Source organism: Bufo bufo, chromosome 5 (genome assembly GCF_905171765.1).
Source record: "Bufo bufo chromosome 5, aBufBuf1.1, whole genome shotgun sequence".
NCBI lineage: Eukaryota > Metazoa > Chordata > Amphibia > Anura > Bufonidae > Bufo > Bufo bufo.
This window is the reverse complement of record NC_053393.1, coordinates 492,731,336-492,748,154: the sequence shown is the minus strand read 5'-3', so window position 1 is coordinate 492,748,154 and position 16,819 is coordinate 492,731,336.

Genomic DNA, 16,819 nt, shown 5'->3' with positions numbered 1-16,819 from the left:
GGGATAAAACGTTCATAACTGTTGGTCTTCATGGCGGCGATCATCCCGAGTTTGGAAGATAAACAGTTCCTTGTTTTAATAACTTTATTTATATGTTTTTGCAGTGTTCGGAGACAGTTTGTTTTCTGAGCTCCTCGGCTATGTGATCGCAGTTGTAGGCACATGGAGTGAACATCTGTTTTCTTGTGGTTACAGTGCGTCATTCCATTTCTGTTTGATCTGCGATGAATCAGGTTATCCCCCAAACCACCTATGTTAACCAGAGTGTTTTCCTCGTGACATAGTACATCGTCATTTCATGTGCTCGTGCTGACAGTATTCTGGAATCCTCAAGTAAATAGGGATGCCAAAACGTTGTTTATGGTGGATAGGGCAGCTGTAACCTCCCAAGAAATGTATTGTAGTAATAATATAGGCATGCCTTTGTGATGTTCATTTAAATACATTGGTATATTAGGAAACTGCATATACAACAGTGTCCTAACAGCCACAGCCATTAAGGCCTAATGCACACGATCGTATGTATTTTGTGGTCCGCAAAGCACGGATCTGTAAAAGATACGGATGGCGCCCGTGTGTATGCCGTATTTTGCGGAACAAAACAGCTGGCCCCTAATAGAACAGTCCTATCCTTGTCCGTTATGCGGACAATAATAGGGTATGTTCTATTTTTTTTGCGGAACGGACATACGGAAACGAAATGCACACGGAGTAATCCGTTTTTTTTGCGGACCCATTGAAATGAATGGTTCCTCATACGGGCTGCAAAAAAAACAAAAAAACGGAACAAACACGAAAACAAAATAAGTTTGTGTGCATGAGTACTAAGGGCATCCTGGCGCCACAAAGAGCGCTCATGGAGAAAGCAGCCCTCCATGCGCTGTGCAGGAGATTTGACAATTCCTTCAGGAGTCTGTGATGTCTGCCCTTTTTCTGGGAGCCCCCCGGACGTTCCAGGAGAGTTGGCAAGTAGGTATGGAACCCATCTGAGCACTGTTCAAGCTGTCAGAAGTGAAAAAATAAGCATTTGTTGCGGCAACAGTGGTCACCAAGCTGGACCACTCCAACTACAACTCCTAGCATGTCCTGATAGTCTACCCTCTGAGAGTTGCAGTTTTACAACAGCTGGATACTGGAGATCCACAGGTCAGAGAGGATTATGTTACAGGATTTCTTGGAGAAAATGAGAAAACTCATGACGGCTATTAGCTGATGAACATTGTTAAATGTCATCTGTCAGCAGATTTGTCTCTATGACACTGGCGGACCTGTTACATGTGCACTTGGCAGGTGAAGATATCTGTGTTGGTCCCATGCTCATATGTGCCCGCACTACTGAGAAACATGATGTTTTAATATATGCAAATCAGCCTCTAGGAGCAACGGGGACCAGCCGGATGTAAACAGTGTTGGTACCAGAAGATGGAGAGAGCGGAGGCAGCGTGGAGCTGGTAAGTATGAATCGACCATTTAAGAGGCCATGCTGCAGGAACATATTAAAGGGGTTATCCAATACTATAAAAATGTCCCCGCACCGCCGCTGCTGCTTCTCCCCGTGCACGGATGAAAACATCCGGTGTCGGGGGGAGCAGCCACTGGAAGGCAGAGAAGAGCCTCCCTAGCGTCACCCGCGATGCTATGGAGGCTCGTCCCCGCATGCCATTGGCTGCTCCCCCTCCCCCCGACACCGGGGAGAAGATGCAGCGATGGTGCGGGGACCAGGAGCGGCGTGGGGAGCCTGGTAAGTATATACACTGTGAGGGTCCCGGCATATGGGGGACATTTTTATAGCATTGGATAACCCCTTTAAGAAATATTTTTTACCGGAAAACCCCTTTAAGGGCTCATGCACACAACCATATTCAGGTCCAGCTCCAGGTTCATGTGGGCCCTTGGGCAATAAAGTCTCAGTGGTCCCCCTTACACAGTGATAACTCTCTGAGTACAGATAATATCGTAGATGTCCCCTGCAGTCCTATGTAACAACACAGATAACACTAGTGCTAATAATGTGTTAGTGTTACCTGCAGTCCTATGTAAAACCACAGATAACACTAATACTGACAATGTGGTAGTGTTACCTGCAGTCCTATGTAACAGCACAGATAACACTAGTGCTAATATGTGTTAGTGTTACCTGCAGTCCTATGTAAAACCACAGATAATACTAATGCTGATAATGTGGTAGTGTTACCTGCAGTCCTATGTAAAACCACAGATAACACTAGTGTAGATCATGTGGTAGTGTTACCTGCAGTCCTATGTAAAACCACAGATAACACTAGTGTAGATCATGTGGTAGTGTTACCTACGTCCTTAGTGTGCCTCCCTGTGTCTCTCCCACGGACTCCATGCTGGCGGCGCTGCCTCCTTCCATCTTCTTCTTCTTGCCCCGCACAGAACGTCCTGATGCAGCTGCGTCAAGACATAGGAACACTGTGGGTATGGTGATGGTGACACACAGGGACAGACACACAGCTAGGCCTCACCACACTCCAGCCAGGCTCCTCTCCGTGCAGGAACACACAGGGTCACTAGTGGGGTGACAGGAGGAGGGGCAGCAGGGTCACTAGTGAGGTGACAGGAGGAGGGGGGAGCAGGATCACTAGTGAGATGACAGGAGGAGGGGGGAGCAGGGTCACTAGTGAGATGATAGGAGGAGGGGGAGCAGGGTCACTAGTGAGGAGACAGGAGGAGGGAGAGCAGGGTCACTAGTGAGATGACAGGAGGAGGGGGAGGAGGGTCACTAGTGGGCTGACAGGAGGAGGGGGAGCAGGGTCACTAGTGGGGGTGACAGGAGGAGGGAGAGCAGGGTCACTAGTGGGCTGACAGGAGGAGGGGGGAGCAGAGTCACTAGTGAGGTGACAGGAGGAGGGGGGAGCAGGATCACTAGTGAGATGACAGGAGGAGGGGGGAGCAGGGTCACTAGTGAGATGATAGGAGGAGGGGGAGCAGGGTCACTAGTGAGGAGACAGGAGGAGGGAGAGCAGGGTCACTAGTGAGATGACAGGAGGAGGGTCACTAGTGGGCTGACAGGAGGAGGGGGAGCAGGGTCACTAGTGAGATGACAGGAGGAGGGGGGAGCAGGGTCACTAGTGAGATGACAGGAGGAGGGGGAGGAGGGTCACTAGTGGGCTGACAGGAGGAGGGGGAGCAGGGTCACTAGTGGGGTGACAGGAAGAGGGGGAAGCAGGGTGACAGGAGGAGGGGGGAGCAGGGTCACTAGTGGGCTGACAGGAGGAGGGGCAGCAGGGTCACTAGTGAGGTGACAGGAGGAGGGGGGAGCAGGGTCACTAGTGAGATGACAGGAGGAGGGGGGAGCGGTGGGGGGACAGGAAGAGGGGGAAGCAGGGTGACAGGAGGAGGGGGAGCAGGGTCACTAGTAAGGAGACAGGAGGAGGGAGAGCAGGGTCATTAGTGGGCAGACCGGAGAAGGGGGAGCAGGGTCACTAGTGAGCTGACAGGAGGAGGGGGAGCACGGTCACTAGTGAGGAGACAGGAGGAGGGGGAGCAGGGTCACTAGTGAGACGACAGGAGGAGGGGGAGCAGGGTCACTAGTGAGACGACAGGAGAAGGGGGGAGCAGGGTCACTAGTGAGATGACAGGAGGAGGGGGAGCAGGGTCACTAGTGGGCTGACAGGAGGGGGCGGAGCAGGGTCACTAGTGAGACGACAGGAGGAGGGGGAGCAGGGTCACTAGTGGGGAGACAGGAGGAGGGGGAGCAGAGTCACTAGTGGGCTGACAGGAGGAGGGGGAGCAGGGTCACTAGTGAGATGACAGGAGGAGGGGGAGCAGGGTCACTAGTGAGATGACAGGAGGATGGGGAGCAGAGAACTGTGAGACTGGACAGAACCTTGATTGGGGGAGGGGGGAATCACTTACTAGAAGACTGACAGGCCGGGCTCCTTAGCTCTCAAGCGGCCCTGTCATGTTTCCAGGGGTCCTTGCGCAGCGCACCATGCATTGCTCTCCTTACTACAGCCGTCAGTCACCCTGGGAGCCCTCCTTCTTCCAGCTCCCGCCGGCTTCCTCTGCTGCAGGGCCTGCCGCTCCGACCAGTGTACTCACGAACGTGCAGCTGCACAAGGCGCATTGACGCTCCGCACTCTGCAGGCCTGGACATCTTTTATGATGGCGGCGGCGCTGCACAGCACCAGCACTAGCAACAGTTTGTAAAAATGTTTAAAGGGACCGTGCAAAAACGAGTGGGCCCCCCCCATAAGCAGTGGGCCTCGGCACTTGCCCGGGTGCTGGCGCCGGCCCTGACCATATTGATCCAATAACTAAGCAACTACTGCCCCCCACGTTCATCAGCAGAGTCATTTACAGCAGCCTGCAGTGTGGCATATCTTAAAGGGGTATTTCCAATATTGAATGTCATGGTTAATATTCTGGTCGGTATAAAGCTGCATTCACTTCATAATTTTTTCCCATGTTAAATGCATACGCATGGCATATACCACATTAAACGGATGACTCCGACAGATTCTGTACAGTGGCCTCCATCACCAAAGGGTTCTATTGCCAAAAAACGTATCTGTTTATCATATATGTTTTTTGCTGGAGTCTGCAGGATGGAACGGCGTAGTGTACAGAGGTGCTCCCCACCACCCACTGTGCTGGGAATTTCAACACAGCCCCATTTACAGTAGGTGAAGGAGATTGTGTTGCCTCTTCCTGCACAGCAGGCGGCTGGGAATTGCTTCGCAGGGAAACACTGAGTAGATGTTGCAGCACTTAGCTCTGCAGCCCCTTCATTCTGCAGCAGCAAAATTCACACAAAATGATATGGATTTAATCACAAAAATGCTGCGAGTCTGCCACAGATTTCACCCTCTGCTTTGCAGGTCTCTATTCTGCAGGTCAATTTTTATACAGATTTTGTTACGGGAAATTTTCCACAGCGCTCGGTTCCTGGGTTTGGATCTGATCACGGACCACATCTGCAAGGAGTTTTCACATTCTCCTGTTGTATTCTAACAGCAAAAAGCTACATCACATGTATGCAAGTAATGAAAGGAGGCTACTACTCCTTGTCCCACTACATGAACTATAATCCTGCCCTCTGTAGATCAAGGAAACTTTTCCTGCTGTGCCACCTATGGACTAAGGCCTGGGATCTAATGTAGAATTGTGTATCCATCCCAACATATTTCATTAAAGGGCATCTGTCAGCAGTTTTGCACCTATGAAACTGGCTAACCTGTTACATGTGCACTTGGCAGCTGAAGGCATCTGTGTTGGTCCCATGTTCATATGTGTCCGCATTGCTGAGAAAAATAAGGTTTTATTATATGCAAATGAGTCTCTAGGAGCAACGGGGGCGTTGCCGTTACACCTAGAGGCTCTGCTCTCTCTGCAACTGCTGTGTCCTCTGCACTTTGATTGTCAGTACCAGGCAGTGAAAACATCACCACAACTGGCGCTGGCAATCAATGTGCAGAGGGAGCGGCAGCTGCAGAGAGAGCAGAGCCTCTAGGTGTAACAGCAACGCCCCCATTGCTCCTAGAGGCTCATTTGCATATATTAAAACATCATTTTTCTCCACAGTGCGGGCACATATGAACATGGGACCAACACAGATGTCTTCAGCTGCCAAGCGCACATGTAACAGGTCAGCCAGTGTCATAGGGACAAATCTGCTGACAGACGCCATTTAACAATGTTCATCAGCAAATAGCCGTCATGAGTTTTCTCATTTTCTCCAAGAAATCCTGTAACATAATCCTCTCTGACCTGTGGATCTCTAGTCTCCAGCTGTTGCAAAACTGCAACTCTCAGAGGGTAGACTATCAGGACATGCTAGGAGTTGTAGTTTTTCTACTGTTAGAGTGGTCCAGCTTGGTGACCACTGTTGCCGCAACAAATGCTACCACTTCTGACAGCTTGAACAGTGCTCAGATGGGTTCTATACCTACTTGCCAACTCTCTTTGGAACGTCCGGGGGGCTCCCAGAAAAAAAGGGCAGACATCACAGACTCCCGAAGGAGTTGCCCAATCTCCTGCACAGTGCATGGAGGGCTGCTTTCTCCTAGAGCGCTGTTTGTGGCACCAGGAGGCTTCATCAGCCCCGACACGCATGTGCTCTGAATGGGTATAAAACACAAAGGGATGGGGCTCATTCAGAAGGGAGTTGTCTCTGCAAAAAGAGCATGTCTACATCTGAAATAAAGACGGCGACATCTTCCACAAGCCAACGTCTAAGACCCTCCTGCAAGTCAATTATTTTAAATGTTGTCAAGTATGGTTCCTATCATAATCAGAATGTTCCTACAGGAGGCAATGCACAAATTAATTGTCACGATGAAATACCAATTGAAGAGAAAATCCAACAGTGACTCAAAAATGTACCCTGAACTCAACCTCTAACACTCATCATCTCCCCCCGACAAATCAGAGCCCAGTATTTTAATTAGATGTCAAGAGTCCACATACCACTTACATCTCATGTGACAGGAAGCAACATTGGTTGCAGATAGTATTGCACTTGAATGAAGCTGAGAGATGAGATGTAATACCAGGCACAGACAGGAGTGGTGCTGTTTCTCATCTGAGAGAAGAATGTAGCTTAAAGCGATGACCATTATATTTTCAGTGAAGATAATTCCTAAATCTATCGCATAACCTACAAGCAGGTCCCATGCTGCATAAGGGACTTTATATTTGGGGAATATTTTGGGACAGTCTGCTCTTTTATGGGCCATTCTTGGCCGGTAGTCGGGTATTGTGCTGTGACAATTTTTCTGCTATTTATTTATCATCTTCTGAGTCATTGGACATAGTTTCCCTAAGGTCACACAAGTAATCCAACAAATATGTCTTTGACAGAATCTTTAGAAGATCTGGAAGAGAGTCAAGGCTCGCACCGACAGGATAGTAGTCATGTGTTTACTAGAGCCACGCTGCATCTGCCGGCTCATGAATAGTCAATGTAGAGGAGAACAGTGAATGGAGGCTCGAACAGACTTGTTTGTTCTCCCATATCAGGGACACTATAAAGCTACTTTCTAATCTGCAGAAAATCGCACCGACCAAAAGCCTCCCAAGTGTCAACTAAAGAACTACAAAGCATTTCTCCTTAGGGCAGACACGTGGACATGAAGTCTATATGCCGGTGCAATGTGGCTGCCATTTTACTGCTCCTACAGTGTAGATGAAGAATCGGAGATCACCTTCAGAACGTCCTGCTCCAAAGATAAAACTTGTTCCTTGCCTTCATTGCTAAAAAAGACCTCTGGTCAGGACAAAAAAAAAAAAAAAAAACGCACCCAGATAGAAATGTCGGATTATTATAAAACTCAGCATGCATGTTTTGTTTTGCTACAAGAGGGCGTAAAAGTGCTCCCCCCACTGCCTGTACAAAGGCTTTCATAGGCTACTTTTGGGTAGAGTACCTCTTGGTGAGAGATCACTGACCTCTACGACACAATGAAAGGTATTTTGCCGTCGTCATTTCATCATTAGATTGAGAGAAACAGGATGGTCATTGTGACAAATTGCCTGCCATCTAGGCCGTTCTACCCTAGCTGGTAGGAAGTGTTGGGAGCAGTGGTTACAGGAGAGCACGCACGGAAAACAGGCTCCAGACTGCCCAGACAGACCACCAGTAACGAGCAGAAACTGCCTCCACAGACACAGGTGGCACCTTTATTACACACCCGTGTTTCTGGCTGGACCATTCCCAAAAGGAAATTTGGTGTCACTGTGTCCATTACGTGTCCTGCCATCGACAGCCAGCCACTATTGCCTTTGTATGCAGTGGACTCATGAACATAAAGCCTGGACTGCTACGGGGTTTTCAATTCTGTTTGAGATCTAACAACAGTCAGGTTTGAGTATGGAGGCCTCATGGTGAGCGCTTCAATCCTGCCTTTCCCGTGGATCGACACACTGTGTGATGATTTGGGAGTTCACATAGGCCAGCGCTTTTTTCCTATAGTGCAAACACGACCACCGCTGCTGGATTGCAGCTGTGGTCGTAACTCCTGGAAACGAGCAGAGTATGATGTGATGGGAAAATGAATCCAGCCAGCAAAGGAGGCAATATGGACAATCACAATACATTAGAACGTGGCTTTTATTAAAGAGGTTATCCAAGATCTATAATGCCCCCCCCCCCCCCTTCCCCATATGCCCGGGCCCCTCACAGAGTTGTAGTTACCTCGCTACCCGGCACCCGCGTCAGTCCTGATGCCGGCACGGCCGCCGCTGCATTTCCCTGTCGTACAGATGAAAACATCTGGGGGGGGGGAGCCAATAGCGGGCAGTGATGGGGACGAGCCTCACTAGCATCACCCGCAATGCTAAGGGGGCTTGTTCCCATCACGGCCTGCTATTGGCTTCAACCTCCCTTCCCCGACACCGGATGTTTTCATCCGCTCGTCAGGGAGATGCAGCCGTGGCCGTGCCGGCATCAGGAGCGGCGTGGATGCTGGGGAGGGGGGTAAGTATAACCAGTGTGAGGGGCCCGGGGATATGGGGGGTGGGGCATTATAGATCTTGGATAATCCCTTTAACCTTGTCTACATGAGACAACCCCTACAAGTGAGACAACCCCTTAAAGTGTCAGTCTTCTCTGTAATTCTGGTATTTTATTCATAGATAATGAAGTTCTGTTAGAGAAACTTTATTGCAGGGCAGATTTAGACAAAGTTTAAAACCATAATGAATACAAAACCATGTGATTACCCTTAATAAGCCATTCTGCACCTATGGAGCCTCCTGTCTGCTTTCTGGTACTGCATTCACAGAGGTATAAATCAGGTGATTTACACTTAGAACCGCGCTGTAATTAAATCATGATGAATGTTATATATAACCTCTCTGATAAAGACTGGGAGACATCCCCTCATGCTCAGTACTAATCCAGTTTGTTTATTCCCTGTGATCTTGTAATAGAATTGACATTGCATTGTCGAGAAGGAATATCATGCAGCGACTTCTTTTGTAATCTACAGACTTTTCTATCCAATGACTAATGGAAAATGTAATTGAATAGAAGTAACACAGAAAGGCTTAGGTAAAAAGTTTAATTAGGGTACCATATGCTGAACTATTCCATCCCCATGGCCAGTTATTGGAATATCAGGCCCTGAGAGGAAAGTAACATCAAGGGCTTCTAATATAATTTATTATAGAATTATAAAGTCTATCCAAGTCTTATTCCATCTATTACTGGCTTATATATATGTAAGTATCTCACCCGTCTTAGTTGGATGTCAACAGATATGGATGTACCCTATTGCTATAGGATGTTTCTGTAAACCAGTCATACTAGGCTTAAATAGACAGCTTTGCACTAAAGATATTCTTGATATTATTTGCTTCCTAAATGCAAAATAAATCAACCTTCTAAATAATCTTTATTCAAAATGTCCTGCTATCTCCATTCTGCACAGCAAGTAAGGCTGGCCATGCACATTAGATAGCAGACAGCTGAATGCTCGTTGGGCCAACAGCTATCTGTCCTGACCCTTCCATGTACATAGTCACTTGGAGTGGCCCAGCGCGCATGTGTCCTGAACAGTAACCGGGGAATAAGCCTCAGCCACAGTTCTTGCAGGTCGCTTATCTCCTTAAGTACAAAAGGATCAAGCATGTTGAAATCCAACAGACCAATACCTATCTCCCCTAACATGTGCCATTGGGGTAGAGTCGGGAGGCTGCCATACATATTGTGGACATGTCGACATGAGAAAAGTCGAAAACTGAATATCGCAAGCTTTAAGGAATGAAGGAAGCTGCTTAGGCAGGGTGCTGAATCTCCTTAAAGAGACCAGTCCTTTATGACTTACTGGAAGTGCTTTGTGGTATGAAGACTTATTAGCAATGCTCCATGGGAAACAAATATGCAAAGAGGTGTCTCCAGAGAAAGAGAACCATTGTCACAGCCAGACAGTTGAGAAGCTCTGACAGGAGCCTTTCAGATCCTCCTCCTTGAATTTTTTTCTTTTGGTTTAGTTTCTCATCTCGTTAGTCTATCTCAGCTGTCATGCTGTTGGACTGATTGCTGCCCTTTAAGTTCCTCCCCAGAATGCCGTAGTGTGTGGCTTATACAACTTCCTGGAGTGTGTGTGCATGCTGTTCCTTGTTCCCAGTCCACAGTCCCCAGTCGTCTGCAAGATAAGTTCTGTTTATGTATTTATGATTTTCTGTTTTCTGGATCCAGGTGACCCTGACTCCCTCCGTGTCTGTGTAGGGAGCCGGTGGTTGTGTCCCATCACTATTGTAGGGTCTTCAGGTGTAAGATAGTCGAGGTACGTGGATATGCGCCCATCCACCTTTGGGGTGGTCGTATAGGCTGAGCAATAAGGGAGAGCGGCAGGTCTCTTGCAGGGGTCTCCCCTTTTGTTCCTTAGTTGTGGATCCAGTGAGTCATTGTTTATATTATTGTCTTGTTTCCTGTACACCATCCGTGACAACCATATCGTCAGCGCCACCTATTGGAAGTGGCTCCCTATGAGTCAAGATCCGACTTACCAACAAGTCTTGGGATTTGACAAGGGAATATAGCCAGGCCAGATATCCATCCAAAAACAGCTGTTTCAGGGTGCTTACCCCTCATCAGTATGGAGTAGAATTCTGGCTGGATTAGTGCATTGTCTTGGTAGCGACATAGGCAGGGTCCTGAATCTCCTTAAAGAGACCAGTCTTGTATGGAGACTTATTGGAAGTGCTCCATGGTACGGAGACTTATCGGCAATGCTCCACAGGAAATGAATATGCAAAGAGGTTTCTCCCAAGGAACAGAACCATCTCACCAGGAATGAAGGAATGATGATTGCATATGCAAATTTAGTGTAGTTTTGTTTTACTCAAGGTCACTGCTAACAAATTTTTATATATTTTTTGTATTTGAAGAGTGCCCATAGTCTTTAAAGGGGTTGTCCAGTTCATGATATTGATGACCTGTCCTCAGGATAGGTCAATATCGGATGGGCAGACATCCGACTACCAGCACCCCCGCCAATTAGTTGTTTGAAGGGGCTATGGTGCTCATGTGAGCGATTTGCCTTTTCAGTGTTTACCTGCACACTGTCTACATTATAGCGCTGATGACGTGTAGTTACAACGGCTCGCCCCATAGGAGAGGAAGCTGTAATTACACTGTACCACCGCTACAGTGTACACATTGTGCAGGTGAACACTGGAGAGGAAGCAGTGCCTGCTGGAGCACCATGGTCCCTCCGAACAACTGATTGGTGGTGGTGCTGTGAGTCAGACACCTGTCGATCTGATTAGGTTGGCCTATCCTAAGGATAGGTCATTAATATCATAAGACTGGAAAACCTTTTTTAATTTTGAATGAAAGTGGGCTTCTCTACACCCTGGCAGCCATATTCAAATAGTTGGATCTCCATGTAAAGCATGGCCAAGTCCATCAGAGCTGCTCTCCTTTCTATCTCTTAGAGTGTGCACCTGGGCAGGAGACCTCACGTTCATATGCCCCTTCTAGGTTTTATGGACAGAAGTTGCCTTAATAGGTGTTGTCACCTGAGACATTGGTGGCATATCTCTAAGATATGCCACCAATGTCAGATAGGTGCGGGTCCCAGAGGGACCTAGAATGGAGCTCCCAGAGTAAACAGGAGCACTGACTTGGCTATTCCCGCCAGTTCCATATAAATTACTGGAGCGGTTGGCTGCTCTTGAGCAGTGCGCTTTCCATTCATTTCTATGGTATTTCCAAAGATAGCCAAGCACGCTCTTTGGCTATTTTCTGCAGTCCCATGGAAACGGAGGGCGGCCCCGCATAGGCGGTGTGCTCTTCTTCACTTTGGGAGCTCCCTTCCATTCACCTCTGGAACCCACACCTATCTGACATTGGTGACATATCCTACCGATATACCGCTAATATCTCTGGTGAGACAACCCCTTTAATATGTGTTCTTTATGAGTCTTGTTAAAATCCTACATGATGTATGCAGAATCTGGCACAGAGAAGAGTTTGCATCATAGCAAAAATATAAAGAGGCCATAGTTTGCATCAATGCAACCTCCAAGTTAAGACAGAATGCCAGGTTTGTTGACTAGAGGTCCATACTATAGAGAACTAGCCTGGACGCTCAGCGAGGGCTTAATCTCCAAGGACTCAGTGTAGTTGCAGGGGCTCACTCTAAAGTCTACATGTCATTGACTCTATTATGGCATGATTACATAGTTGACTTGCAGTTGACATGTACATAAAAAGGGTTGTCTCTTTCATGTTCATAAATGGGAAATGCCTCATAATTATTTCCTGATGGGCAGTTCCAGATGAGTGTGTTCCCTGCGGGCAACACGCTCCGAGTGTGGGAGCATGCTTTCCCAGACTGGAAACTTCTCCTGTGACAACCGCATGGCATTATAATGCTTTGTAATGCTGTATATCTCTGTCCGACCTCCACTATAATGATTTGTCCTCACATGATGCCCTCAGTACAAATCATCACAGTGGAGGTTGGGCAGAGACACACAGCATTATAAATTATTATAATGCTGTGCTGTGCGGTCCTGTCTCAGAAGCAGTGTTCACTATAGGAAATTTATGCTCTAACACAGAGCGTGTTTCATGTGGTGAATATGCTCGTCTGAAATTAGCCAATGAGATGGATAGAAACCAATCTCTCATTATGTGAGAAGATCAGATTGCTGAAGTGTTTGGTATTAGGTCTCATTCACACGTCAGTGTTCGGTCAGTGATTTCCATCAGTGATTTTGAGCCAAAACCAGGTGCAGCTCTAAACTCAGAACAGGTACAGATCTTTCCCTTATACCTTATGTCTGTGGAGGCTCCAATCCTGGTTTTGGCTCATAATCACTGATGGAAATCACTAACCAAACACTGATGTTTGAAGGAGGCATTAGAATTATCTAGAGAGAACTTAAATTGTTTGTCTAGGATTTTAACAAACATGGTTGCTTTATTCAAAAAACACACCCTCACCTGTCCATTGGTTGTGTTTGGTATTGGGTTTAGGTCCGTAGATATGCTTGGCCAGTCCAGTACCATTACCCTCAGTTTCTTTAGCAAGGCAGTGGTCGTCTTGGAGGTGTGTTTGGGGTCGTTATCACGTTGGAAAACTGCCCTTCACCCAGTTTCCGAAGGGAGGGGATCATGCTCTGCTTTAGTATGTCACAGTACATGTTGGCATTCATGGTTCCCTCAATGAACTGTAGCTCCCACAGCCGGCAGCACTCATGCAGCCCCAAACCATGACACTCCCACCACCATGCTTGACTGTAGGCAAAACACACTTGTCTTTGTGCTCCTCACCTGGTTGCCACCACACACTCTTGACACCATCTAAACCAAATACGTTTATCTTGGTCTCATCAGACCACAGGACATGGCTCCAGTAATCCATGTCCTTAGTCTGCTTGTCTTTAGCAAACTGTTTGCAGGTTTTCTTGTGTATCATCTTTAGAAGAGGCTTCCTTCTGGGATGACAGCCATGCAGACCAATTTGATGCAGTGTGCAGCGTATTATCTGAGCACTGACAGGCTGACCCCCCACCCCTTTAACCTCTGCAGCAATGCTGGCAGCACTCATACAACCTCTGGATATGACACTGAGCATGTGCATTCAACTTCTTTGGTCGACCATGGCGAATCCTGTACTGAGTGGAACATGACTTGTTAAATTGCTATACAGGGAGTGCAGAATTATTAGGCAAGTTGTATTTTTGAGGATTAATTTTATTATTGAACAACAATATGTTCTCAATGAACCCAAAAAACTCATTAATATCAAAGCTGAATATTTTTGGAAGTAGTTTTTAGTTTGTTTTTAGTTTTAGCTATTTTAGGGGGATATCTGTGTGTGCAGGTGACTATTACTGTGCATAATTATTAGGCAATTTAACAAAAAACAAATATATACCCATTTCAATTATTTATTTTTACCAGTGAAACCAATATAACATCTCAACATTCACAAATATACATTTCTGACATTCAAAAACAAAACAAAAACAAATCAGTGACCAATATAGCCACCTTTCTTTGCAAGGACACTCAAAAGCCTGCCATCCATGGATTCTGTCAGTGTTTTGATCTGTTCACCATCAACATTGCATGCAGCAGCAACCACAGCCTCCCAGACACTGTTCAGAGAGGTGTACTTTTTTCCCTCCTTGTAAATCTCACATTTGATGATGGACCACAGGTTCTCAATGGGGTTCAGATCAGGTGAACAAGGAGGCCATGTCATTAGATTTTCTTCTTTTATACCCTTTCTTGCCAGCCACGCTGTGGAGTACTTGGACGCGTGTGATGGAGCATTGTCCTGCATGAAAATCATGTTTTTCTTGAAGGATGCAGACTTCTTCCTGTACCACTGCTTGAAGAAGGTGTCTTCCAGAAACTGGCAGTAGGACTGGGAGTTGAGCTTGACTCCATCCTCAACCCGAAAAGGCCCCACAAGCTCATCTTTGATGATACCAGCCCAAACCAGTACTCCACCTCCACCTTGCTGGCGTCTGAGTCGGACTGGAGCTCTCTGCCCTTTACCAATCCAGCCACGGGCCCATCCATCTGGCCCATCAAGACTCACTCTCATTTCATCAGTCCATAAAACCTTAGAAAAATCAGTCTTGAGATATTTCTTGGCCCAGTCTTGACGTTTCAGCTTGTGTGTCTTGTTCAGTGGTGGTCGTCTTTCAGCCTTTCTTACCTTGGCCATGTCTCTGAGTATTGCACACCTTGTGCTTTTGGGCACTCCAGTGATGTTGCAGCTCTGAAATATGGCCAAACTGGTGGCAAGTGGCATCTTGGCAGCTGCACGCTTGACTTTTCTCAGTTCATGGGCACTTATTTTGCGCCTTGGTTTTTCCACACGCTTCTTGCGACCCTGTTGACTATTTTGAATGAAACGCTTGATTGTTCGATGATCACGCTTCAGAAGCTTTGCCATTTTAAGAGTGCTGCATCCCTCTGCAAGATATCTCACTATTTTTGACTTTTCTGAGCCTGTCAAGTCCTTCTTTTGACCCATTTTGCCAAAGGAAAGGAAGTTGCCTAATAATTATGCACACCTAATATAGGGTGTTGATGTCATTAGACCACACCCCTTCTCATTACAGAGATGCACATCACCTAATATGCTTAATTGGTAGTAGGCTTTCGAGCCTATACAGCTTGGAGTAAGACAACATGCATAAAGAGGATGATGTGGTCAAAATACTCATTTGCCTAATAATTCTGCACTCCCTGTATGGTCTTGGTCACCGTGTTGCAGCTCAGCTTCAGGGTGTTGGTAATCTTCTTCTAGCCTTGGACATATTTATGTAGAGCAACAATTCTTTTTTCAGATCCTCAGAGAGTTCTTTGCCATGAGGTGCCATGTTGAACTTCCAGTGACCAGAATGAGAGAGTGTGAGAGAGATAACACCAAATTTTCCACACCTGCTCCCCATTCACACCTGAGACCAGTTGAAACAAAAAAGAGTCACATGTCACCGGGGAAGTAAAATGGCTAATTGGGCACAATTTGGCCATTTCCACTTAGGGGTGTACTAACTTTTGTTGCCAGCGGTTTAGACATTAATGGCTGTGTGTTGAGTTATTTTGAGGGACACCAAATGCACACTGTTATACAAGCTGTACACTGACTACTGTACATTGTATCAAAGTGTCATATCTTCAGTGTTATCCCATGAAAAGATATAATAGAATATTTACAAAAATGTGAGGGGTGGACTTACATTTGTGAGATACTTTATTTGATTACTTACAGATCTGTTCGAAGTAGAGCCTCAGTGCTGGATTGCCGGGACCTTCATAAAGAGAGTCAACTTGCTTAAAGGGAACCTGTCACCATGAAAATATAATGTAATCTGCAGACAACATGTTATAGAGCTGTCACGGTACCTCCTGTGACAGAGGTTAGAAAATCTGAGAGACTGGCTAAACGCGGGGTTAACTGACAGTCTCTTGATTCTCAGTGTTGTTGCTTGGTAATGACCACACCTCTTGTCAGGTGCAGCTGTGGTCATTACTGCATTACCTATTTAGTTTGGTCTCATACTTCATACCATGTGGTTGATATTCTCTGCTTGGATTTGGAAGAGTTGGTGTGTGGACCTTTCCTGTGTTCCTGCTCATCCATTTTCTTTAAGTTAAGTTGTACTGCTCTTTGTATTTGGTTGTTCCTCTGTGCTTGTTGTTACTAGGCCTCAGGGAGACGCTGGTTCGTTCACCTGGGATGGAGCCAGTTGTCTCATTCCTTTTCACTACCTCAAGGAAATTTCAGGGCTCCTAGGGTCTAGGTTCCTGCGTATGTATTTTCCCACCTTTGGGGTCTATACATTCTTACAGGAGTCAGGGCCAGGTTTAGGGGTTTCCTAGGAGGTGACCTTTCCCCTCTGCCTAGCATTGAGGCCTAGTTCTGTGTCCCTCCCCTCCCCTTTATTCGTGACAAGAGCAGGAGAAGCTGAGCAGATTGATATATAGTTTTGTGTGAAAAGGTTGATTATAGATTTAATTTTATTCATGTAAATTTCTGCTCATTCTGGACTTTGAAGTCAAGGAGGCGGTCCTATCAGTGACTGACAGCTATCTCTGTATACACAGTCATAGCAGAAAGGCTGTCAGTCACTGATAGGACCGCCTCCTCATAGAGGGAAGGCTGTCAATTACTGATAGGACCACCTCCTTCCTCATAGAGGGAAGGCTGTCCATCACTGATAGGTCCGCCTCCTCATAGAGGGTAGGCTATCCATCACTGATACCGGTAGGACTGTCTCCTTATAGAGGGAAGGCTGTCAATCACTGATAGGACCGTCTCCTCATAGAGGGAAGGCTGTCCATCACTGATAGGACCGTCTCCTTATAGAGGGA